This window comes from Ovis canadensis, chromosome 16 (assembly GCF_042477335.2).
Source record: "Ovis canadensis isolate MfBH-ARS-UI-01 breed Bighorn chromosome 16, ARS-UI_OviCan_v2, whole genome shotgun sequence".
NCBI classification, from domain to species: domain Eukaryota; kingdom Metazoa; phylum Chordata; class Mammalia; order Artiodactyla; family Bovidae; genus Ovis; species Ovis canadensis.
Genome location: NC_091260.1, coordinates 70,713,708 through 70,741,189, shown reverse-complemented (window position 1 = coordinate 70,741,189; position 27,482 = coordinate 70,713,708). Strand labels below are relative to the sequence as shown.

At 40.2% G+C, this 27,482-nt stretch overlaps 1 protein-coding gene across 1 annotated transcript in view; it reads left to right on the top strand.

Annotated features, from left to right (window-relative positions):
• Positions 1-27,482, top strand: part of FBXL7 (F-box and leucine rich repeat protein 7) — a 456,249-nt gene that overhangs the window by 272,011 nt on the left and 156,756 nt on the right. The gene's annotated exons all lie outside the window — the stretch shown is intronic.

The following is a 27,482-nucleotide window of genomic DNA, read 5'->3' as shown; positions in this document are numbered from 1 at the left end:
GGACATGGAAGAACAGACTGGTTCCAAATAGGAAAAGGAGTACCTCAAGGCTGTATATTGTCACCGTGCTTATTTAACTTAAATGCAGAGTCAGTTCAGTTCAGTTCAGTCGCTCAGTCGTGTCCGACTCTTTGCGACCCCATGAATTGCAGCACGCCAGACCTCCCTGTTCATCACCAACTCCCGGAGTTCACTCAGACTCACATCCATTGAGTCAGTGATGCCATCCAGCCATCTCATCCTCTGTCGTCCCTTTCTCCTCCTGCCCCCAATCCCTCCCAGCATCAGAGTCTTCTCCAGTGAGTCAACTCTTCGCATGAGGTGGCCAAAGTACTGGAGTTTCAGCTTTAGCATCATGCTGGGCTAGAGGAAGCACAAGCTGGAATCAGGATTGCTGGGAGAAATATCAATAACCTCAGATATGCAGATGACACCACCCTTATGACAGAAAGTGAACAAGAACTAAAGAGCCTCTTGATGAAAGTGACAGAGGAGAGTGAAAAAGTTGGCTTAAAGGTCAACATTCAGAAAACTAAGATCGTGGCATCCGGTCCCATCACTTCATGGGAAATAGATGGGGAAACAGTGGAAACAGTGGCTGACTTTATTTTTCAGGGCTCCAAAATCACTGCAGATGGTGATTGCAGCCATGAAATTAAGACACTTACTCCTTGGAAGGAAAGTTATAACCAACCTAGACAGCATATTAAAAAGCAGAGATATTACTTTGCCAACAAAGGTCCATCTAGTCAAAGCTATGGTTTTTCCAGTGGTCATGTATGGATGTGAGTGTTAGACTATAAAGAAAGCAGAGTGCCAAAGAATTGATGCTTTTGAACTGCAGTGTTGGCGAAGACTCTTGATTGTCCCTTGGACTGCAAGGAGATCAAACCAGTCCATCCTAAAGGAGATCAGTCCTGGGTGTTCATTGGAAAGACTGATGTTAAAGCTGAAATGCCAATACTTTGGCCACCTGATGCGAAGAGCTGACTCATTGGAAAAGAGTCTGATGCTGAGATTGGAGGCAGGAGGAGAAGGGGATGACAAAGGATGAGATGGTTGGATGGCATCACCAACTCAATGGACATGGGTTTGGGTGGACTCCCGGAGTTGCTGATGGACAGGGAGGCCTGGCGTGCTGTGGTTCATGGGGTTGCAATGAGTCGGACATGACTGAGTTACTGAACTGAACTGATATAATCCATTATATATGCAATGATGGGTCTGCGGGAGGGGTTCCCAACTGGGAATTATTTTATCCCCCCATGGGATATGTGGCACTATCTGCAGAAACTTTTGGTTGTCCCAGCTTGGGGGGAGGGGATGCTACTGCCTTCAGTGGACGGAAGCGCATCCTTCAATGAGCAGAAAAACCAGCAGGAAACTAAGAATGATCCAGTCCAAAGGCTTCATAGGACTGAGGTTGAAAAATCCTGGTATACATCAATGTTTGTGCTGAGTCGCTTTACTCGTGTCCAACTCTTTGTGATCCTATGGATTGTAGCCCTCCAGGCTCTTCTGTCCATGGGATTCTCCAGGCAAGAATACTGGAGTGGTTTGCCATTTCCTTCTCCAGGGTCATGAATGTTTATGAAAGTGAAAAATACCCCCAAACAAAGGGCCAACAAATACATCTTGGTGTTTCTGTGTAATAGACTATTTCACAGCAATCAAAATGTTACAGAAATATATGTATTGATATATTTGACAGAAATATATCAGAAAGTTTGACAACGTATTGCATTATAAAGCCAGGCCCCAAATAGCGTGATCCCATCTTTGATTAAAAAGCATAGACTTAATGAAATATGATTAAATATACCCATAGCAAAGTGTTTACAGGGGTAATCATAGGTGTTCTTTTTATTTATCTTTTTAGCCTGATTAAATTGAATTGCTTTTATATTCATAAAAGAATTAATAAAACTAATTCTAATGAATTTTCAAAGGAAATCATATGACAGATTTTATGAGTTACAATTTTAGTAGATATTGATTGAGAAGGAACACATGATAAACAGCCATATAATTTTATTAGATCTTTATTTATTTATTTATTTATTTATTTATTTTTTAGATCTTTAAAGTATATATTTATTGTCAGAATAGTTGCTACATGCATTTGGAATATGCCCACATTTGTCTGGAGGCTTCCCAGCTGGCTCAGTGGTAAAGAATCTGCCTGCCAATACAAGCAGGAGACATGGGTTTGATCTGGGTTGAGAAGATCCCCTGGAGAAGGGAATGGCAACCCACTCCACTATTTTTGCCTGGAAAATTCCGTGGGCAGAGAACCCTGGTGGGCTACTGAGTCACTGAGCATACACACACAAAGTATATGTCTGAGCCAATAGGTTTCTGTCTTTCCCTGGATTTGTTAAGACTGTGGCCCCCAGGTAACTTTGCATTATGTTTGTGCTCAGCCACTTCAGTTGTGTCCAGCTCTTTGTGATCCCATGGACTGCAGACTGTCACGCTCCTCTGTCCGTGGGATTCTCCAGGCAAGAATACTAGAGTGGGTTCCGTGCCCTCCTCCAGGGGAGCTTCCCAACCCAGGGATTTAACCCACATTGCTTATATCTCCTGCATTGGCAGGCAGGTTCTTTACCTCTAACACCAATTGATATTATGAATTATCGATCATCCCATAAGGTGTTTACAAAGGTGTTTATATTTTAAACACTAATAGTTAATTTTTGGGGCTTTTTATACTTAGAAAGTTGAAATAAGATTGTGTCAGAATGCTGAAGTTATTATTGTCATCCCATGTTATTAATAGTGTAGTTGTATTAAGGGAAGGCCACATTTTTAAAGCTGTTAAAAATGAAAGCTTAAAGTTTATTAGTGTGGAATCCACGACTAACATGGAATCCAGTCTTACCAAACAATTTAATAATAACTTTTCTCACTGGTTTTTATTAAAACTGAACCATGAACTTGAAGGGAGAGGGTGGTAATGAAGATGCTCTTCGTCTTTCTTAAGTGTGGTCTTTTTGAGACTTCTGTTGACCATCTCTGAGAAAACTTATTACATACTGTTGAAAAGTTTCTAAATTTGAGGGGACATTTTTGCCTGTGCTTATTAAAAAATAATTATGCTTTTGACATGCTGTAAAATCAATATGTGTATATGTGTGTGTGTGTGTGTGTGTGTATTGTGGTGGTTTAGTCATTAAGTCATGTCCAACTTTTGTGACCCCATGGACTGTAACCTGCCAGGCTCCTCTGTCCATGGGATTCTCCAAGCAAGAATACTGGAGTGGGTTGCCATTTCCTTCTCTAGGGAATCTTCCTGACCCAGGGATTGAACCCAGGCTTCCTGCATTGCAGGCAGACTCTTTACTCACTGAGCTACAAGGGAAGATATACATATACATACATATATATATATATATATATATATATATATATATATATACATACATATACACACACACATGTTTTTACTTTCTAGACTAAGTAGTTTGTGTTCTGGAAATGTAAATGGTTTGTTATGACTCCAGTCATCTTTAAATTTTTTTTGAATTAGTTATTTATTTCTGCTGTGCCAGATCTTTGTTGCTATGCACAGGCTTTCTCTAGTTGCGGCCAGAGGGGGCTGCTCTTTGTTGTGGTCCACAGGCTTCTCACTGTGGTGGCTTCTCTTGTTGGGAGAGCACAGGCTCTATAGTTGTGGCACACGGGCTTAATTGCTCTGTGGCCTATGGAATTTTCTGGAACCAGAGATCACGCTTGTGTCCCCTGCATTGGCAGGAGAATTCTTAACAACTGGATCATCAGGGAAGTCCTGCTGAATGTTTAATGTGCTATTCTCTGGAGGTACTCATGACATCACTGACTCAGTGGACATGAGTTTGAGTAGACTCCTTGAGCTGGTGATGGACAGAGAGGCCTGGCATGCTGCAGTCCATGGGGTCGCAAAGTGTTGGACATGACTGAGTGACTGAACTGAACTGAACTCGTGACATTGATGTCAGTAGGTATTAATTCGTGTAGCCACTCATTCTCCTGTATTAAATACTCATTTAGCCACTTGTATATTCCAGGACATTGGGAATGTGACATGGAACAAAACAGAAAATACCCCTGCCCTCGTGGGGATTAAATCTCTTCAAGATTGATCATGAGGAGTTCAGTGTCTAGTTGGGCCAAAGACAGATATGAAACAAACTATTTCAGTATAATTTAGTCATTCCTGTAGCTGAGGTTTGTACAAGGGACTGTCAGAGCACAGCAGTGAGATCTCTAACCCAACCAAAGACAAGTGAACCTGAGCAAAGGCTGCCTGGTGGAGCTGATCACCCCGATGGAAAAGTAGGCATTTCCAATGGGTAGATCATGGGAGCAGTGTGCCAAAGGGTGGAGCTTGGCATTAGAGAGGCAAGCACTGCCCAAGAATCGACCATTCTCTTGGAAATGGAATATGAGTAAAACGAGGTCCTCAGCACGTGACTAAGTGGCATCAGTAATAGCCAGTGACTGGCGTAGACGTACATCATCATGGAGCCGGAGATCTGTGTGATTATTTTTGCCTTCATCATCTGTTTTATAAAGAGGAAGAAAAAGCTAAGATCCAGAAAGTCACAAAGCAGATGTAAGGTCAAAGTTGGGAACACTTTCAGTCTCCTCCTGGGGCAAAGGTCAGCTGCTCACCACACTGTCTGAACAGTTTTATACCATGTTACACACATTGACCAGGCATGCATGTATCACACCTAGTCATCATTATGGTCATTTTCTCATATAAAAATGATCAACTGTGGTATTCTCATATATGAAATAAAGATATATTTTATTCTATAGTACATATATGTTCATTTTCAGTCACAACTTCACTGTATATAACACAAAGTACATTTGAATGATCTGTGTTTTGGAAAAGCAAAAGATCAGTTGAGATGAGATAGTCCACCTTATTTTAGCTAGAAAGCTGTCCAGATTTACAGCAATCTGATCATCACCAAATAGCCTGGAATTTACATAGGAATTAAATCCTTTGACTTTTTGTTGCTTTATCAAACAATAAGTGACCAGGCACTTTGGACCCAGAAATGAACCATTTTGCAGAGCAAAGATGTCATCCCCGTAATCAAGATAAGATCTGGGAAGGGCACCAAGCATGAGTTTACCGTGGGAGGTACCGTCTCTCTTGGTACCAAATGGCAGAGGGAATGGGGTGGCGATCTGGTGGTAATGAAGATAAACTTAACTTTTAGGTCATAGATGGTCTGGATCAATGAGTTTATTGAACAAAATAATCAATTTCCGCATAGCAAAGGGTCAAATGAGAAACATTTTAGCAACTAGAAATAGCTAGAGAATAAAGCAGAAAAGTAACCAGTCATTTGTGTTGCAAAGGGACCAAGGACAGTGATAAGAATCTTGCATGAATGGGGAAATGAAAGAGGTAAGAAACGTGAAAGTCCTTCTTCTTCCTTCTGGACAGCCACTTCCCTATCCTGGCTGTTTTGTCCATTGCCTTGGTCAGGTACCATGTGTGTGCATGGAACAGGAGTATTTCAAAGGTAGAATTATGTTGACATTGGAAGCAATCTGTTTCTTCCATTTCCCTTCCATTGCTTCAGTATTGGTTTCTGAGTAATCTACAGCATTAATATTTTAAGTAGGTAATTTCCTTTTCTTTCCCTTTAAAAATAATTGTTTATGGCTACCTTGGTGCCGAAAGTTAGTTAGCTTTCAGGTAGAAGAATGCCATATACAGGAACTCTAGGCTCCCAAAGGTGTTTGTATGCATCGACAGGGCTTGAGATTTCATCTCTGCCCTTTTGGGCCTGCAGAGAAATCTGCTTCATCTCTGTGTCTGGGCTTCCTGGTTGTTCACAACCTTGAACTTGTTGAGCTGTGAAAACAAAAGATTTATTAATTTTAGTTCATTGAATCTCTTTGTTTCTGCAACTGCACCACGATTTGCTTCTTTTCCTATAAATCATTTAAAAGCAAATTATAGTTGGAAATTATTTTAAAATATGTTTGAATCACTTTTTAAAATAAAATCCCTCCCAATTCCTTTAACAAATGTGGGCTCCCACTAATAGCAATGGCCACATAACAGATTTACCTCTAAACTTAACAGCTTAATGCAATGCATACTTATTATCTCACAGTTTCCTTAGATAAAGAATTCACATGCAGCTTAATTCGGTTTTTAGCTTCAAGGTCTTGAGATGTCAGCTGGGATTACGGTCACCTCAAGGACTGGTCAGGAGAGAATCTGCTTCTGCACTCATATCGTGACTGTCAGGACCCAGTTTGTTGCAAGTTGTTGTCAGTTCCTCTCTGCCATGTTGGTCAAGCGTGGTCTTCAGTTCATTGTCTTGGGGGCCTCTGCAGTATGACAGTTTGCTTCCTTAAAGCCAGAAGAGAGGGTCTGCTCACAAGATAGCTGGCACAGTCATTTATAACCAAACCACGAAAGTGACATTACTTCACCTTTACCGGATTCTATTGGTTAGTAATGCACTTGGGGGCAGGGAGGGAGAGGATTCCCCCCCCCAAAAAAATAGTTTTTGTGAAGGCTTTTGTAGTCAAAATGGCATAAAGCAAAAAGTAAATAATGATAAAGTAATAATAATGATAAATAATAGGCATTTACCTGTATTAGTAAAAGCATAAATTCTCTTAGGATTTCTTTGCTTATCAAAGACAGGTACTTGGTGAAAGTGAAGTGGTGTAAAGTGAACTTTTGAAAAAATGTGGATACCCATATTCCTAACAATGTCTTCCGCAGTTCTCAGTGCTTTTCCCTTAAGCATTTCTGCTGCAAACATTTTTGCTACATTGTTAATCGGCTGTTAAGAAATTTCTTGATGAAAGTGAAACTGGAGAGTAAAAAAGTTGGCTTAAAGCTCAACATTCAGAAAATGAAGATCGTGGCATCCGGTCCCATCACTTCATGGGAAATAGATGGGGAAACAGTGGAAACAGTGTCAGACTTTATTTTTCTAGGCTCCAAAATCACCACAGATGGTGACTGCAGCCATGAAATTAAAAGACACTTACTCCTTGGAAGAAAAGTTATGACCAACCTAGATAGCATATTCAAAAGCAGAGACATTATTTTGCCGACTAAGGTCCATCTAGTCAAGGCTATGGTTTTTCCAGTGGTCATGTATGGATGTGAGAGTTGGACTGTGAAGAAAGCTGAGCGCCGAAGAATTGATGCTTTTGAGCTGTGGTGTTGGAGAAGACTCTTGATTGTCCCTTGGACTGCAAGGAGATCCAACCAGTCCATTCTGAAGGAGATCAGCCCTGGGATTTCTTTGGAAGGAATGATGCTAAAGCTGAAACTCCAGTACTTTGGCCACCTCATGAGAAGAGTTGACTCATTGGAAAAAAGACTCTGATGCTGGGAGGGATTGGGGGCAGGAGGAGAAGGGGATGACCGAGGATGAGATGGCTGGATGGCATCAACGACTTGATGGACATGAGTCTGAGTGAACTCCGGGAGTTGGTGACGGTCAGGGAGGCCTGGCGTGCTGCGATTCATGGGGTTGCAAAGAGTCGGACATGACTGAGCGACTGAACTGAACTGAAGAAATTTCACTGTAAAAGACAAAGTAACAAAAAATAAAAGAGGTTACCATGATACTGGATGCTTGGGGCTGGTGCACTGGGACGACCCAGAGGAATGGTATGGGGAAGGAGGAGGGAGGGGGGTTCAGGATGGGGAACACGTGTATACCTGTGGCGGATTCATGTTGATGTATGGCAAAACCAATACAATATTGTAATTAACCTCCAATTAAAATAAATAAATTTATATTAAATAAATAAACATATGCACATGTAAAAACTAAATAAAAGAGGAACATTAAAGAGGACATAGTGAACCATGAGAAATAACACAATTTAAAAGACTCTATTGTGAATTATTAAACATTTAAGGAGATGTAAAATGTGTGTAGATTCATGGCAAGACTGCACAAATAACTTAGTTTAGTTTGCATGTTGTACCTAAGCACTTGTCTTCCAAGTCTTTTGTGCATAGTGTTTGAAACATTTTTTGTTTTTTGCTTGTTGTTTTGCCTTCTTATCCTTTTTGTCACTAAAATTTCTTGTGTCATTAAGAAAGATATTGGTTCCCAAACACTAGGCTGCATGGTTCTATCCGAGTTCTGTATTGCCCTGTGGAAGCCTCTGCACCGCTATTTCTGTCGCGTGGCTCCTGACAGGCGTGCCAGAGTTCTGTGGGAAGCGGGGACTCAACTCTGCACGTTTGAGGCCCTGAGTCTCTTTTTCCTCCAGTACAGTGTGTGTCAAAAGAAGAAGCCACTCTTGGGGCAAAGCATCTCCACCTGTCAGCTGGATAAAGCCATAGTCATTAATGTCAGCAACTGGAAGAAGTGTTGTGCTGTGCTTAGTCGCTCAGTCATGTCCGACTCTATGTGACCCCATGGACTGTAGCCCGCCAGGCTCCTCTGTCCTTGGGGATTCTTCAGGCAAGAATACTGGCGTGGGTTGCCTTGCCCTCCTCCAGGGGATCTTCCCAACACATTGATCGAACCCAGGTCTCCTGCATCAGAGGAAGATTCTTTACTATATGAGCCACCAGGGAAGCCCAAAAATACTGCCGTGGGTATTCCTTTGTGACCCAGGAAACGAACCAGGGTCTCCTACATTATAGGCAGATTCTTTACCAGCTGAGTTACTCAACCAGTTCAAATGGACTGTAATCCAAAAACTGTCAGTTGGCTGTTTTAGTTTTCGTGGTAAAATTGTCTTAAAGGAATTAGTTATGTGGCAAAAATATTTGTAGCAAAAAAGCTTGCAGCAAACACGTTTATGGCAAGAAACAGCTTATAATAAGCATTCTACTCTTAGGCATGCGTGCTTAACACTGAATTATAACAGTGTTTTGATACATCAGGGCCCCTCACTACTCACAGACATACCTGAGAACTAGAACTATGTCTTCATGTTTGCATCCCTGGAGAGGAGTCTTATATGAAGTAGACACTCTGTAAACATTTACAGTTTAATTAAGCTGTGTGGAACTGGCTTGCTGCCACTGGCTTTATCTTGACTTCATCACCACAAGGTGGAAGAGCAAATATAAGTGAGGATTCAGGAACCTAGTATATTAAAGCCTACTTCCAAGTTTCCAGCTCTGTTATTATGTACAAATCCATGATTGTTTTGAAATAAAACTGTTCCTATTTTAAAGTTGAGTCTCGTTAGAATGTATTTGCTCTTCCAAAATAATAGAAAAAACAGGATTAATAATTTCTTTATCAGCTTATTCTGTCTCTTATTTTATTTTTCCTCCACCTTCGTCACACCAAATATTGGATTGGCCAAAAAGTGCTCTCAGGTTTATCCATTGCATCTTATGGGAAAACCTGAATGAGCTTTTCAACCAAACCAATAAATAGTAGGGAAGAAAATTGAAGTTTTCTAAGTGTTAGGTACTGCATTTCTGGTGGCACTGGTGGCCAGTGCAGGAGATATAAGAGGTGTGGGTTTGATCCCTGGATTGGGCGGATCCCCTGGAGAAGGAAATGGCAACCCATTCCTGTATTCTTGCCTAAGTAATTCCATGAACAGAGGAGCGTGGTGGGCTACAGACCATGGGGTTGCAAAGAGTTGAACACATCTGAACGTGTGCACGCACACACACACAATTGTTAGGTGTTGATGAAGAAACTCAGTCTATTGTAAACACACTACTATACCCTAACGTGATAGATAGGATAGTCTGAAAAGAGAACAGTTTTCCTCTAAAAAGTCTCATTTTTCCCTTTCACACAAATGATAAATAATTCTATTTTCAGAATCCAGAGCTTTCATTTAAAAGTGTCTTAAACTACTAGGAAACAGTTTATCACTCTTACTCTAATGATGATATCCATAGCACACCACAGCACTGAAACTAAGATTAGTTTAGATTTGCTAATGTGGGGTTTGTGTCTGCCTCCAAGAGTCACAGCCTTTTCCGTGTGCAGCTCTGGGAACTGCTTGTATAAGCCCCAGAGCCTAGAGCTACTCTAGGGATAAGGAAAAAACTGGGACACAAGCAAGCACATATATAAAGAAATATTTGCAGAAGGTTCATTACAATACCAAAAATGTAAGCATTTTCCTGGAGACATAATTTTGTTTGTTACTCCTCACCATTGCTAAGTCAATAGTTATTTTCAACACTATTCTATTATATGTATATGATGAGGCTCCAACATTATGCAACACACTAGGTGAATATTTGATAGCAAAAGCAGATGCCACGAGGAAAGCATACACATAGATTTTACTTAAATTAACTGTATGATTGTTCATAGCTATTTTTTAACCTAAGAAAGGAATAATATACATACATATGGCAAAAAAGTTTGTCACTTTTATATGCTTTTACTATGCTTTGTCATGTTTACCTAAAGAACAAATGTGCTTTTATGACCTCTTCACGGTTGTAATAACAGTATTCAAAGATGCAGTATGTCTCATGGCTTTGGTTGACAAGTGCCTAGTTTAACCAGTATCAGAATCAGAAACCTGTTGTTTTCTGTTTTGCTACTAGTGTGGAGAGAAAGGAATACCTTTAAATTACCTTTAAATTTAAAATACCTTTAAATTATGTCATCCTTTTCTCTTGTGCTTTGATACTCTTCTATTCTAAGGGTAGTATTGTAAACTCTAACAGCAAATACCTATCACCCTGTCATCTGTTTAAAGAGTAACATTGTCACGGATTTGCTCATTCTCAATCCCCAGAATAGAAACATATTGTAGAGCGCTGCTGCTGCTGCTGCTGCTGCTGCTGCTCCTGCTGCTGCTAAGTCGCTTCAGTCGTGTCCGACTCTGTGCGACCCCGCAGACGGCAGCCCACCAGGCTCTGCCGTCCCTGGGATTCTCCAGGCAAGGACACTGGAGTGGGTTGCCATTTCCTTCTCCAGTGCAGGAAAGTGAAAAGTGAAAGTGAAGTTGCTCAGTCGTGTCCAACTCTTAAGTGGAAAGCAAAGAAGACTGCTGCCACTCTGCATTCTAAACCCTGGTAAGCTGTCCTTTTCTGAGGTTGTGTGGTCAGCAGCAATAGCCCGGTCATCGAGCTGTACTCAGAGCATGATGAGCTCTTCCATGAGTGCTGCACTCAGAGCATGATGAGCTCTTCCATGAGCGCTGCACTCAGAGCATGATGAGCTCTTCCATGAGCGCTGCGCTGGGCAGGGTTCCACTTCCCACTGCATCCCTGCACCATGGCGGCAGTGGTACCTGAGACATCAACTGGAGGAGGCTGGTTTGGACTGGAGAGGTAAACATACCTCAAAGCCCAGAAATGTGGGCATTCTGATTCATTCGGCTCCCACTTCAGGGCAGTCAAGGCTCAATTTAGCAAAAGACCAAGCAGAGGCAAGGTACATCGTTTAGAGACATGCTCTCACGTATTGATCCAAAATATTGGCATTACACATAGGTCCCTTTGCCAAGGTCATAAATCATCCTAATTCCATGACCAGGCAGGCAGCAGGGCATCAAGGCGAGGAGGCTGCGTGGGGAGCCCTGGCTCCCGTCTCTGCTGCCTTGCCATCTGGCTTGTGGCACATGCCAGCTGCCACCTCGCGGGGGAATGTAAAAAGACCGCACTTCCAGGGAGAGCCCAGCACTCCGTGTTGGAATTCTCTAATGAATGACGCTGTCCTTATTTAGCTAATTATCGCTGCTTGAGCATATATCTTTAATATATTCATCTGGAACCTTCGGTTGACCCATTACAGATGTGATAGATGCTTATGTCATGGGCAAGAAAATGCTCTAAAGGAGAAATTTAACATTACCCAGACAAGATACAGAAATCCCTCCTTAATCCAGATTGTACTCATCTGTAGCTTAATCATCTATACTTTTCGTTGTGATGTACACATATTTTCAGTGTAGAAGAATGTTATGCACATCAGCACTGACAAATCAGCTTTTTCATCTGCCAGGGACCACCACATGGTCATGTCACTTTCAAATTTGATAGGGTACATTCCGAAGTTTTCGAAACAAATAGCCCTGTTGTTGTCACTAGATCAAAATAGTAAAAATTTGTAGTTGTGAGAATATTCTGCATCCTGATTGGAGGAAGCTAAGGAGACATGACAAATGAAATGCAGTGATATCTTCCATTGGATTCTGGACAAGAAAAGAACATAAGCAAGGCATTAATTGACATGAATAAAGGCTTGCAGGTTAGTTAATAACACTGTGTCAGTGTTCTTTTCTAGGTTTTGATCATCACATTATGGTCATATAATGTGTTAACATTTGGAGAAACCTAGCAAAGGGTGTGTGAGAGCCAGCTCTGCTGTTTTTATAACAGTTTTGGTAAATCTGAAATCATCTCAAACTAAAGAGTTAAGAATATTCCACGAATCAGATTTTTCACTGTCCTACGCATCTTCAAATAAGTCCACTCTAAAAATTTTATATAGTATTGATCTCTGATTATAATTTAATAATCCCTCTAGAATTTCAGACTATCAAACCTGGATGTATTTATTCAGTTTACTGGTGGAAGAAGGATCAAAAAGACTGAATTTAATGATTAGTTACTAAATGCTGCTTCCCTGGTGGCTCAGATGGTAAAGAGTCTGCCTGCAATGCAGGAGACCTGGGTTTGATCCCTGGATGGGGAAGATCCCCTGGAGAAGCAAAATGGCAACCCACTCCAGTATTCCTGCCTGGAAAATCCCATGGACAGAGGATCCTGGTGGGCTACAGTCCATGGAGTTGCAAGGAGTAGAACATGACTGAGCAACTAACATTTTCACTTTTTGCTAATTGCTAGGTTGTCATCCAGCTGGTTAATTGCCTCCCAGTGTTCCCTTTTCTGTTCTTTCTTGTCACCCAAAGCCTGATTTTATTCAGGGCCACATGTGCCCAGTCTGTGTGATAGGTCATCCTCAGCTGTGGGCTCTCAGTGTCCCTTGAAGCTGGAGTGGTCATGTGAGGCAGTTCTGGCCCACAGGATAAAATGAGGGGACGCAGGAAACGCCTCAAGGAAGACGTGGCTTTCCTGACACATCTGATTCCTCCCTACTTCCCCATTTGTTGTTGTTGTTGTTCAGTCCCTAAGATGTGTCAGACTCTTTGTGACCCCACGGAGTATAGCGCTCCAGGCTCCTCTGACCTCCTCTATCTCCCGGAGCTTGTTCAAATTCATGTCCATTGAGTCAGTGATGCCATCCATCCATCCATCTCATCCTCTGTCATCCCCTTCTCCTCCTGCCCTCAATCTTTCCCAGCATCAGGGTCTCTTCCAATGAGTTGGCTTTTCGCATCTGGTGGCCAGAGTATTGTAGCTTCAGCTTCAGCATCTGTCCTTCCAATGAATATTCAGGACTAATTTCCTTTAGGATTGACTGGTTTGATCTCCTTGCAGTCCATGGGATTCTCAAGAGTCTTCTCTAACACCACAATTTGAAAGCCTCAGTTCTTCAGTGCTCAGCTTTCTTTACCTACATTTAATACAACTGTGATGGACTGAATTCTGGCAGCCAACTTATGAGCAGAGCCCTAGAAAATTACAGTGATGCCAGCACTGACTGAGACAATAAACCAATCAGCAGCTACCCACCTCTAAATTTTTGGATATGAGAAGAAAAGCTCATTAATTTAAGCCAATGTTGTGGGCTTTTTTATTGTTGTTGATGTTTTTATTTTTATTTTTAATTTGAACTTGAAATTATGTCTGACTTATCCAAAAGTTTCACATGAAACATCTCATTTCATCCATACAAACATCCCTTTGATATAGGTGTTATTATCATCCTATCCATTATACAAATTATGAAACTGAGGTTTATGGGGGTAAATGGACTGTAAGTGTGCCTGGCTGTAAATCTGCTTCCTTTTCTATGACATTATACTGCCCCTGCATGGTTATTGGTATACACTGTGTGGCAGTAAAAATTTTAGGCTAGGAAATTTGCCCAGAGATACCCAAGTAGTGGGGATTATATCCTGGCAAGATCAGATTCCCTCAAAGCTTGGCTTTCTGTTCAATTCAGTCGCTCAGTCATGTCTGACTCTCTGTGACCACATGAACCGCAGCACACCAGTCCTCCCTGTCCATCACCAAATCCCGGAGTTTACTCAAACTCATGTCCATCGATTCAGTGATCCCATGCAACCATTTCATCCCCTGTGGTCCCCTTCTCCTCCTGCCTTCAATTTTTCCCAGCATCAGGGTCTTTTCCTATGAGTCAGTTCTTCACATCAGCTGGCCAAAGTATTGGAGTTTCAACTTCAGCATCAGTCCTTCCAATGAATATTCAATAGTGACTTCCTTTAGGATTGACTGGTTTGATCTCCTTGCAGTCCAAGGGACCTCTCCAGAGTCTTCTCCAACACCACAATTCAAAAGCATCAATTCTTTGGCACTCAGCTTTCTTTATAGTCCAACTCTCACATCCATACATAACTACTGAAAAAAACATAGCTTTTTCCATAGATAGACCTTTGTTGGCAAAATAAAGTCTCTACTTTTTAATATGCTGTCTAAGTTGGTCATAGCTTTTCTTGCATGGAGCAAGCATCTTTTAATTTCATGGCTGTAGTCACTATCTGCAGTGATTTCGGAGCACCCCCCCCCCCCAAAAAAATAAAGTCTGTCACTGGCTTTCTGTATAGCTCAGCAAAAGCAATTAAGCCTTATAAAGGAACTTCCACATCTCTGATACCTCTCTATTATCCTTATCTCCTACGGAACAGTTACAAACTTGCTTTCTTCCCTGTGATTTATACTTAGGTCTTCTCTGCACCAAAAGCTGTGTGACCAGTCCAGGGTCACATCATCAGTGGACCTTAGAAGGATATTGGCTTCTGGGCACTTGCTAGTCAGCTCTAATGCATGCCATTTGCTTTTGCCTGTAATCCCTTTGAGTTTTTCCCTAAAAAGTTCATCTTAAGGAGACTTTCATTCTTTACTGTGCTGCTGAATGTAGCCTTGCCTGCCCAAAGGTGGAGATCAAGTGACTCAAAGCAGTAAAGGAACACAGTTCTGGATATTTTCAGATGGGCTTTAGTTCATTTTCTTTTGAACTAGAAAATTACTGTGCAGCACGTCTTCCCGTGTGATGTGACTTTCCTGCTGAGTCTGTGCTGCACTGCGGATCTGTATAGGAAATCTGAGAGGTGAGCATCAGTATTCCAGGGTTTATATTGAGGTTTGGGAAGAGAACAGATAACAGGATGTTATAAATGGAGAAGCTTTAACTGGGAATTAGGAGATCTGGATGACAAGCCAGCTCTGCTTGTGAAAAGCTGATTGCTGTAACCATGTGAGTCAATATTGAGGATGAGTCTGGGATATTATTGTTCAAATATAATTGCCTCCCCTCCTAGGCAGACCCTCTCTGGTTATTTGGACTAATAGAGGATGGCCAATGGATGAACTCATTAAAAAAGATATTATCCATAAGTGAACTAAAAGTTTCATAAGTTGATAAATTATTGATGAAAATTGCAGGAGTAGTATTAGACCCCATAGACTGTAGACTGCCAGGAGCCTCAATCCATGGGATTCTCCAGGCAAGAATATTGGCGAGGGTTGCCATGCCCTCTTCCAGGGAATCTTCCCAACCCAGGGATCGAACTGGCATCTCCTGTGTCTCCTGCATTGCAGGCAAATTCTTTACCCTCTGTGCCATCGTAGCTCAGTCATGTTGAACGCTGTAGCCTGTAGTCTGCCAGGCTCCTCTGTCCATGAAATTCTTCAGGCAGGAATAAGTAAGCATTGTCTTCTCTAAAGGGTCTTCCCAACCCAGGGATTGAATGCAGGTCTCCTGCATTGCAGGCAGATTTTTTATCATCTAAGCCACCAGGGAAGCCTCAAATATTAGCACATATTCTGTACTTCTATTTTTCTAGTGCCTTCTACTTCCTCTTCTGCTCCACTTAATGGTACAAGATAGTTAAACCCAAAGAACATGTTATGTACACAGGTTTACAGATGATTACAAAAGTTACATCTTTCTGGAAGCTGAGCTGAAGAATAAATACCTGGTATATCAGTGAGAATGTGGACTTCTGAATCACTGTTCAACTAGAGTGAAAATTCTGTTCCCTTGGCAAGGGAACAAAGAAAACTCCATATTCCCAGGGCATGAAAGACAAATCAAGTAAAGAAAATTAGTCAAACTCAAAAGCTTTCTATGCTCTCATCACTGAAAGGCATGATTGAAAAAGCATGGCTTTGGAGTCAGATATCTTAAAATTAGGTCCCCTGCCTCAGCCACTCGAGCTGTGTCAACTTGGAACAGTTACTTAGACCTCTAAGTCTATTAAAATGAGAATAATAATACCCTCTTAGTGATGTGATTGCATGAATTTAAAAAATATTGGCATATATTCTAGGACAGATTCCTGACTCAGTAAATGATTGGAACTAGTGGAAGGAAGAGCTAGTTCCCACTAATCTTCTCTTCACCATTCCCCTCCACCACCCTGACACACTTCATTATCCACCTTTTTATTTTCACATTGGTTCTTTCTGTCCCTAGCTTGACAGGTAGTCTTTTAGCACCTTTTCAATTCTCTGAAGACTTCAGTGGCCTATGAAAATCACAGAACCTATGAACAGCATATGACCCTTTTTATCAAGGTCTAAGTATCTGAAATTTAAACAAGAAAGCAGGCAAAGATTAATGAAATATCTCCCTTTATTTGCATTGCATTCACTTGGTTCCACCCAACTTTATTAAAGTGGACCTCAATTTAAATACTTTATTTTAAGCACATTTTCCCAAAAACTTTGGAAAATTTTTAAATAATGAAAGAAATTACCAGTGGTCTAGAGTATAATCTACTGAATTCTGTAATGATTGCCATTGTTTATTGTACAGCAGAGTTAGGGCATAAAATGAAGTGTGTGGTTTACATGGTTCTATATAATCTAGTCTATGGGGAAAGGGGCGGGTGAGTAAAGAAAGAGCATTATTCATTGTATGTTGCAGTCATTTAAAGGAAATGGACAGAGGAAAGCGATGATTGAAGTCCTTCCACTCATAAACACTCCCATGTTGCTTGACTCCCTTTCTTTCTCTTTGCACATGAGGTCTCCTTGTGGATACTGTGTTCATTTTTTGTTGCTCCTGTAGCAAATTACCACATGTTTAATGGCTTTTAAAAATACACGTTTACTCCATTAGAAATCTGGAGGTCAGAAATCTAAATCAAGGTGTTGGCAGGGCTGCCTTGCTTTGAGGCTCAGATGGAAGAATCTGTTTCCTTGATTTTTGTCAGCTTCTAGATACCACCTGTGTCCCTTGACTTATGGTCTTCTCCTTGCTTTTTCATCACATCTCTTGTTACAAACTCATCCCCTCCTGCCTCACTTTTAAAAGGATCTTTGTAATTATGCTGTCTCACCCAGATAATCCATGAGAATGTCCTCATCTCAGTATCCTCAATTTAACTTGAACATTTTTGTGAAGACCATTACTCAGCCTACCATACATATTGACCTAGTGGGTTTTTCTTTTCAATTGTCCTGTATTCCTGTGATTTTCTCTTTCTCAGTCTGTCTAGCTATGGCCCTAGACCTTCTCATCCTTGTACATTTGACCCCTGAGCTTGGCATGCCTTTGCCATAATGGGGAGTCCAGATTTCTGGCCTGACATGATAACTTTTTTCAGACCATTATTTTTCTAAGGGGATGGAATTTTAATGAAACCATTGAACCTGGCCAGAGGAAGAATTTTGGCAGCTTAAAAATTAAAATGCTGTTAAAGTGCTGCACTCAATATGCCAGAAAATTTGGAAAACTCAGCGGTGGCCACAGGACTGGAAAAGGTCAATTTTCATTCCAATTCCAAAGAAAGGCAATGCCAAAGAATGTTCAAACTACCGCATAACTGCATCTCGCATGCTAGCAAAGTAACGCTCAAAATTCTCCAAGATAGGCTTTAACAGTCTGTGAACCAACAACCTGCAGATGTTCAAATTGGATTTAGAGAAGGCAGAGGAACCAGAGATCAAATTGCCAACATCCATTGGCTCATAGAAAAAGCCAGAGAATTCCAGAAAAACATCTACTTCTGCTTCATTGTCTATGCTAAAGCTTTTTTGACTATGTGGATCACAACAAACTGTAGAAAATTCTTTAAGAGAAGAAAATACCAAACCACCTTACCTGCCTCCTGAGAAATCTGTGTATAGATCAAGAAGCAACCTGTATGCAAGACAGCAAAAAAGACACAGATGTGTATAGCGGACTTTTGGACTCAGAGGGAGAGGGAGAGGGTGGGATGATTTGGGAGAATAGCATTGAAACATGTATACTATCATGTAAGAATCAAATCACCAGTCTATGTCTGATGCAGGATACAGCATGCTTGGGGCTGGTGCACGGGGATGACCCAGAGGGATGTTGTGGGGAGGGAGGTGGGAGGGGGGTTCATGTTTGGGATCGCATGTACACCCGTGGTGGATTCATGTCAATGTATGGCAAAACCAATACAGTATTGTAAAGTAAAATAAAGTAAAAATAAAAATTAAAAAAATAAAAATAAAAAGTTTAAAAAAAAAAGAAGCAACTGTTAGAACTAGACATGGAACAAAGGATTGATTCCAAATTGGGAAAGAAGTACATCAAGGATGTATATTTTCACTTGGCTTATTTAACTTATATGCAGAGTACATGGTGAGAAATGCCAGCCTGGATGAAGCACAAGCTGGAATCAAGATTGGTGGGAGAAATATCTATAACCTTAAATGTGCAGGTGACACTGCCCTTTTGGCAGAGAACTAAAGAGCCTTTTGATGAAAATGGAAGAGGAGAGTAAAAAAGCTGGCTTAAAACTCAACATTCAAAAAGTGAAAATCATGACATTCAGTCCCATCACTTCATGGTAAATAGGTGGAGAAACAGTGGAAACAGTGACAGACTTTATTTTCTTGGACTCCAAAATCACTGTAGATGGTGACCACAGCCATGAAATTAAAAGATGCTTGCTCCTTGAAAGAAAAGCTACTATGATGCTGAAGCTGAAACTCCAATACTTTGACCACTATATGAGAAGAACTGACTCATTGGAAAAGATCCGGGTGCTGGGAAGTATTGAAGGCAGGAGGATAAGGGGATGACAGAGGATGAGATGGTTGGATGGCATTGGTGGTTTGATGGACATGAGTTTGAGCAAGCTCTAGGAGTTGATGATTGGACAGGGAAGCCAGGTGTTCTGCAGTCCATGGAGTCGCAGAGTCAGACACGACTGTAAGTGACTGAACTAAACTAAACAATTAAAAAATAATAGCATAATACTAATTCCTAACTAATTACCAAAGTAGCATGAGCAACAATTTTTCTTGGCCTTCTCTGATGCTGGCTATCAAGTTTGAAGGTGGAGGCAGATGGCACTGCAGTTGTTGTCCATGGTCCTGAACTACACTCCATGCTAAGGTTGAGTTCTTCCTCTTGACCCTTGGGACATGTGGGCACTCATGTCCAGTTTCTTTATTCTCCCAGAAATTCTGAATCGATGAAGAAAGAAGTAGTCAGGGTTGTGAAGGGAGCTTAGAGAGAGAATATAAGATGATCAGAGGCTGTTGGACATCGTACCTCTTTTCAGGTTGCCAGGTAGAAAATACAGAAGCATTTTCTGAGGTAATGTTTAAATAATTGCAGCTACAGAAAAGATACCACAATTAAACGTTATATAAGTATCAAATAACCAAAGGGAGGTAGGACATTTTGTGCACTGAAGAAGGTAAAGGGTTCATATGTCAATGTTTGGTTAAAATGTAATGATTATTAGTTGAATTGCAAAAACAAAACTTCAAAAATTTTTTGTTTGTAATTTGATGGAAAACCCTACCTTGTATAATTTATAACCTGTATTGTTTGGTATAGTTGATTTACAGTGTTTCAGGTATATTGCAAAATTATTTGACTCCTTACCATATCTGTGATATTCATTATACATTGGTTCCTCACCTTTCAAGCCTCCATTCTTTAAGGATGGGCTGGCATGGAAATCAGGAACAAATTTTGGTGCTGAATGTCCGTGATTCACATTATTTGTAGGAAAAACTATGGATTTCACAAAGCCAGTGCTTAAACTTTTGCTTCAGCTAATTCAGAACTTCAGTGAGGCACAGAATGGAAATTGGGTCAGGCCTGCCTGCTGCACATCAGTTCAGTTCAGTTCAGTTCAGTTCATTCGCTCAGTTGTGTCTGACTCTTTGCCACCCCATAAATCGCAGCACATACTTCATGATAATTAAGAACAACAGCAGTCTTAAAACATGTTGATGAGGCCAATGTAACCCCATTGCAGCTATGTTATCAAAACATCCTAGCTGATCTTCCATACTCCATTCATCATAGACATTGACTTTGGACATAGCGGAGATTCTGGGCTTGCAGGTGCAACAACTCTCTGACTATGTAACTTCCACCTAAAACTGCTAAGTTTTAAATTGTAAAGCGTAAAACAGATTTCAGTTTTTATTATTTCTCAGTGCAACATATTGTGAGTTTCCTTAATGCAAAATGTGAGCCACTGTTTTTATTCTTATATTATGATAATAATAATAATAATGGTAATAATGACAATAAATGCATTCATCTGATTCCAGAGCCTTTTGTTAAGTGAAACATTCCAGGAAGAAGTCAGGATCAATACCTGCCAACCTTGGGTTAATAAACTGTGAGTGTACTACTCTTGGTTACATGATTACCATCATACAGAAGAGTGTGGTAGGTTTTATCCTAATAATTGTTGTCCCCACCTCAAATCCCATTTTGCTTAGGGCACACCTCCATTTTATAGCCAGTTAATAAAGAAGAATATGGTTGAAAGTCCACATTGCCATGGAAACAACCAATTAGAAGTGCAACCTGAAGACATGGAAGACAGCTGCCAAAACTCTCAGGGAAAAAAAAAAAAAGTCATCTGGGTTGGCAACCTACAAGAAACATTGCCTGCCGAAAGCTTTTGCCAGCTTCCCCTAGCATTGGCCCACAAGTTTCTATCTGAACAAACATCTTGTACCCATTTGCTAAGTGCCGCATCTGTAATACATTCTAAAAGGATAATTGTGTCTGGGGCTCAACATATGTGATGGTGAGGCAGGAAAAAATTCTCACATTTTTCAGTATAATTTCTCTCATATGTTTCTTATAACTTCATGGCACCAACACCAGCACAGAGAAAGAACAGAACTGTAAGTGGGTTAGCTCCTTTCTATGTTCAGAAGTGTACTCGTTAAGTTCTATTTTAAATACCCCTATGTTATATGTAACTGTACACTGTTTTGTATAATGCTAATATTCATAAAGCCAGTAATTATAGAACTTAAAATACATAAGCCACCAATATTATTTTGCTTTGTTTTGGGGGAGTTCAATTTGCAACTATAACACATCCCCAGAATAGAGAATTAAACTCAAAGTAAGTCGCATTAAAATATATTTCACACACATTATTTCATTCATTTTATTAAGAACCTAATGAGGGAAGATGTTTTCATTGCCATTTTTTATCTAAAAACTGAAACATAAAAGTTTCAGGGACTTATTTAAAGTTATGGTTTATAGTTAGTAGTAATAGTATAGGTGTGCACGTGAGGTCTCTTTGTAGTGAGTGACTCTTTGCGAGCCTATGGACTGTAGCCTGCCTGGCTCCTCTGTCCATAGGATTTTTCTGGCAAGAATACTGGAGTGGATTGTAATGCCCTCCTCCAGGGGATCTTCCTGACTTGGGGGTCGAACCCATATCTCCTGCCTCGCCTGCATTGCAGGCAGATTCTTTACCCACTGGAACACCTGAGAAGCCCCAGTTAGTAAGTGGACCTAGGGGCAAATGCCAGCCTTGTACCCCAGGACCTAACATTATCTTCCCTCCACAGTATGGCTCCTCTGCTAACTTAAAATTCAGTGCACCTGGATATTAACCTTGAGTAAATCAAATAATGTAGTTCTTTAATCTTCCTTCCAAAAAATGTTTATAGTTGAGACTCATCAATGAGTAACATACGGATAATGTATTCCCTGTTCTCTACCTGTCTTTCTTTTAATTATAGTTTAGCAATTGAAAGACAGAAGAGTAAACTGACAGTGATGGGAATCATATTCAATTAGGCTGAAAAGGTAAACAGCTGCAGTGTTCAAATCCTCTTAGTATGAGAATGTCAGACTTACAAAATTATAATACACATGACCCAGTTTTGAATAAGGAAAGAGAATTTGAATCAAAATTTTAAAGCTTGGTCCATAGAATATGTGGGTCTTAGGAGACACCCAAGCATTTCCCTTTAAGCAAATGGGCTACACATACTGTACAGACCTCTATTTCGCTTTTAAAAAAGGAAAGAAAAGGAAAAGAAAAGAAATTCAAAGGTTGAGTAACCTTTTTTTTTATTGGCATAGAGCTCAGCTGTGCAAGAAGCATTGTTTGCTCTAGAACAACACTATTATCTTCTCTGTGGCCATGCTTGAGGAGTGTGGGAAATGTTACCCTACCTCCCCTAAATGCACATCAACAACTAACCAAACACAATAAACCTGCATAAAAATATCTTTAGCAAGATGTAGTATTTAGATGAGTCAAAATTTGCCAGTGCAATCAACAAAGAACTTAAATATACCTGATTAGTTGAAGAAATCATGGTATATAGTATCTCAGATGCTTAGCAAATTTATTTATTCTTTCTCAACAATAAGGGGTCATTCTATAACTTTCACATACTGTAATGTATTTTAAGTCATTCAGTAAGGGGTCATTGTATAACTTGACACACTATATTTTAAGTCATTCAGAGGTTATTTCTGGTTAAAGTCCTATTGCATTCCCCCATCCTCTTCATATAATTCCCATTCTCTCCAAACCTCTAACCCATGTTCTGTATCAAGAGGTAACTCCATCTCTCACTTTACTGAGAGGCCATCTCAGTTACTCTCCTTCTCAACACCTCCTTGTATTTTGGCTTTTCTGTCTCTTTAATATTCAATATTTCTCAACCCTGGATGCACATTACAATCACCTGGAGAGCCCTTCTGTGTACCCAGTCTAGACTGATTAGTTAAGACTCTGGACTGAGAACCACTGCCCTAATCTTTGCTCAGAGAAGAAAGTTCTCTGTTAAATCCAGGTTTTCACTTGTGGTGCTTCCTCAGGGGCACTGCTTCCTGAATCACCTCTCTTTCTAAGGTCCATTAGTCTTCTCCATTTTCCTTATCCTGGTAAGCCACTCAGTTCCATACCTCCCCTCAAACAATTCCAAGATTCTTTGTAGGTAGAGTGAATTCCTGAACTTCCATTCCAGTCCACAGAATGTATGGCTATCTGTGGATGCTTCTTTTTTTAATTAATTTATTTTAATTGGAGGCTAATTACAATATTGTAGTGGTTTTTGCCATACATTGACATGAATCAGCCATGGGGGTACATGTGTTCCCCATCCTGAACCTCCCTCCCACCTCCCTCCCCATCCCATCCCTCTGGGTCATCCAAGTGCACCAGCCCTGAGCACCCTGTCTCATGCATTGAACCTGAACTGGTGATCTATTTCATATATGATAATATACATGTTTCAGTGCTATTCTCTCAAATCATCCCACCCTCACCTTCTCCCACAGAGTCCAAAAGTCTGTTCTATACATCTGTGTCTCTTTTGCTGTCTCACATATAGGGTCATTGTTACCATCTTTCTAAATTCTATATATATGCGTTAGTATACTGTATTGGTGTTTTTCTTTCTGACTTACTTCACTCTGTATAATAGGCCCCAGTTTCATCCACCTCATTAGAACTGATTTAAATGCATTCTTTTTAATAGCTCAGTCAGCTTTCTAATATGGTTGAAATGGCTTCAGAAAGTCACTTCAGGACTTGCCTGGTGCTCCAGTGGTAGAAGCAATTCCCCCTTGAAATGCAGGGGACATGAGTCCAATCTTTGGATGGGGAACCAAGATCCAGTATGCTACAGGGCAAGTAAGACCACATACTGTGACTCCTGAGCCCATGGGCCACAACTAGAGAGTCTGTGCACCACATGGAAAGATCCCACATGATGCAACTCAGAGCTGACACAGCCAAATAAATAAATAAAATATTTTTTTAAAAAAAGAAGAAAATCATATTCCCCAAAGCCAAAGAAACCAGAAGAGACTTTAGCCAGAAATAAACATTGATTATGCCCTAAGATACAAAAGAAGGGATGATCTCACTAAGGATCATATCTTACAACTGCAGCCCTCTTCTCAAGATCAAATGCCTTCCTGCTAAATATACGTGATATGAAGTTCACGCTGAGAGATTACTTTTAATGGACTTTCTGTTTTTTTCTTAACTAGTGAGTAAAATCCCTATTTATTAAGATTTGTCCCTGCATTTGACAACATGTACACTTACAGTGGGTCTTCTTACCACATCTAGAACAGATTGGAAAAGCCATGTCATGAAAAATGGAAAAGAGTGGTTTGGGAGCAATTATCCTTTTGTCTGTCAAAATGAGTGCCTTTTTAGGAAATGTGGTTCCCAATTGCTGGTTTCCTGCCGTCCTGTGTTCTAAGGAAAATTATCTATGGCTCATTAAAAAAAAAAAGTGCTTTATAGCACTGAGATAAAATTTTACATGGATTGAAATGATTTTGAGTATTTTAATCATAATTCATCCAAAATCAATGTCACTGTTTCTGAGCATTTTCAAGTCTTTTAGTTACATTCAGCAAATTAATAACAATATAGTAAATTTAAACAATAGACATTGGCGTGGTCTTCTTCAAAAGTGCTTAAGGTTTGATTTATGGCTCTTACCCAAGAATCATCGGGAAAAATTGATTTGTTCTGTAGCAGAACTCAGTAAGCATCTTCTTATTTCAAACGGCAATTTTATTTTAAAGACAGAACCACTTACTCTTGGAATATTTGTTTCTTCAGTAAAGATTTCTGAAATTTCCATTTATTGGTCTTCTCTCCCCAAACCTAATCATCCCAACCTCATTCCAGATGTCCTACTTGTGTTTTTCAAAAATGTACTTGAAAACTAATTGCCACATCATGTGGGTATCAAATTAAATAAATGATTTCTCTGTGGCTAGTTGTCTTCTGGAACATGAAGGGTAAAGGCAGCCTGGGTCTGCCAAGAAGCTTAGGGGGAGAGGGAGTAACTGGGTTCTACTCTCCATGACTGTATCTGTATTTCTCTGTTGAAAATCAAATCATAGTTGATTTCACTAAATAAGCAGCAAGATTAATGGTTAATATTCAGTCTCTAATCACTCATCCAAAGTAAAAAGCTAAAGGTGAGCTCTGGTAACCTGTTTTTGTCACTAAATTGTGTCCAACTCTGCAGGCCCATGGACTGTAGCCCGCCAGGCTCCCCTTTCCTTCACTATCTCCCAGAATTTGCTCAGATTCATATGATAACCTGTTTCCATTTACTGAATTGAAGGAGGTCATATTTGTGTTATTGGAAGAAATCTTAGGTATAATCCAGGGGTGAAGGGATACATGTATAGATAGATGTAAAATGTGTTTATATTTTTAATTTATTTTTATATTTGTCATATATACTTTAACATTTCAAGTCATCTGAATTCCAATAATTCAGAATGCATCATAATTTGAATTGGAATTACCCAAAGATTACTTGCTTTATTTTCTGAGAGAAAATAAATTGTTAATTACATTAGCCCCATAAATTAGTTTCAGAGTTACTAAGAGGTAGGAATGAGTTTTAAAATGTTGACATGGCCATATTGTTTATTCAATGAGCACCTCTAAAGTAGGGGTTAGGAGTTCTATATGTTTATAAAAGATGCAGAAGACATTCTGAGAATTGTGATTGGGGCTATTAGACAACAGAGGAGAATGATTTTTCTGTTAAGGCTTTTCATAAAACTTTGCTCTTCAGTGAATCTATATTAATACAGTTTAAATATGCTGAAGAGTTTAGTGTAGGGATGGATGGACTGGAATTTAGTAGTATATGCACATGAAGGAACAAGAACTGTCCTTTAGTCAGATATTTGAGCACTAGTAGAAGCTGAGTTAACCCACTCCAGTGTTCTTGCCTGGAGAATCCCAGGGACGGCGGAGCCTGGTAGGCTGCCATCTATGGGGTCGCACAGAGTCGGACACGACTGAAGTGACTTAGCAGTAGCACCAGCAGCAGCAGAAGCTGAGTTTGCCTCTGCCATGCTGCACCAAAAAGTGGCGAAAATTCTAGTCTTTCTTTCTGGTGCAAAAGTTCCTTTTGGCTGTAAAAAGTAGTGCTCTGATTCCATTTATCCTGAAGCTGTTGCTATTCATGATCTCATTATCACCTCCTTAAACTTGTTGGCCAGGCTCTGTTTCTAAGAACATATGCAGTTATAACAGTGGTGCCAGAGGGTCTCTTTTATTATATCTCTCCCCTTTGTGACTGTGGTCAAATCTGAGTCAGAGGACAGAGAATTCCAGAAGGACTTATCTGGTAGAAATGGAACTGATAGTATGCCTCTTATATTTGAATATATTAAGACAAATTCTGTAGCTCCTGTGGTGATTGAGTTTGTGATATGTGGAAAAATAATCAGAAAATTGAATCAATTGATAACTATAGAAAAACTTTAAAGTTGTTCAAAGAAAAAAAGCTAGTGGTGGTAAACCACAGTCTTGTTTACAAATACCACTGAATGCTGATTTAACCAAAAGTTTGACATAACTATATTTGAGAGGATAAGGAAAGGAGATGTGTGTGTATGTGTGTTTGTAGGGTGTTGTATAAAAGAATACGCTGACGTGTTCAGTACACGGAGCCACTATAAGTGTCTAAAACTGAGAAACAGAGAAGTGCTTTTTAAGTATGTCCTTTAAAGTGAATCACAGGAGATTCAGTTACGAGTTTCAAGTGGCTGCCTAAGGGGAGAAAATTTTAAATATATAAATATATTGTTAACTTTATCACGATTTTACTTTGGTTTTGTTTATTTATTTTGGCCATGTGGTCTTTGTTGCTGTGCAGTCTTTTCTGTAGTTGCAGTGAGTGGGGCCTACCCTCTAGTTGTCCGTGCATCTCTCATTGCAGTGGCTTCACTTGTGGAGCTCGGGCTCTAGGACCCACAGGCTTTAGTAATTGCAGCTCCCAGGCTCGAGAGCACAGGCTAAACAGGTGGCGAACAGGCTTAGTTGCTCCGCGGACTGTGGGATTCTCCAGAACCAGGGATTGAACCCATGTCTCCTGCAGTGGTGGGCAGATTCTTTTACCATTGAGACACCAGGGAAGCCTTAGATTTTTAAAAATATGATTTTTCAATGTAAATGAGAAACTAGGCAGTGGATACCATGCATGTAGATATCTCTTGACAAGTATTTTGTGATGGAGAACATAAAAATGGGGCAGATGCTGAAGACCTATGAGGAAGGGAAAAGATTGTGGTATGCATTTCTTGTTGATAGGATTCAAAAGTAGGAATAGAGAGATTGATAACACAGGAGAAAGAGAGATCAAAGAAGTCTGACTAGGACCTATGGCCAAAATGAAGACATTTGCCTAT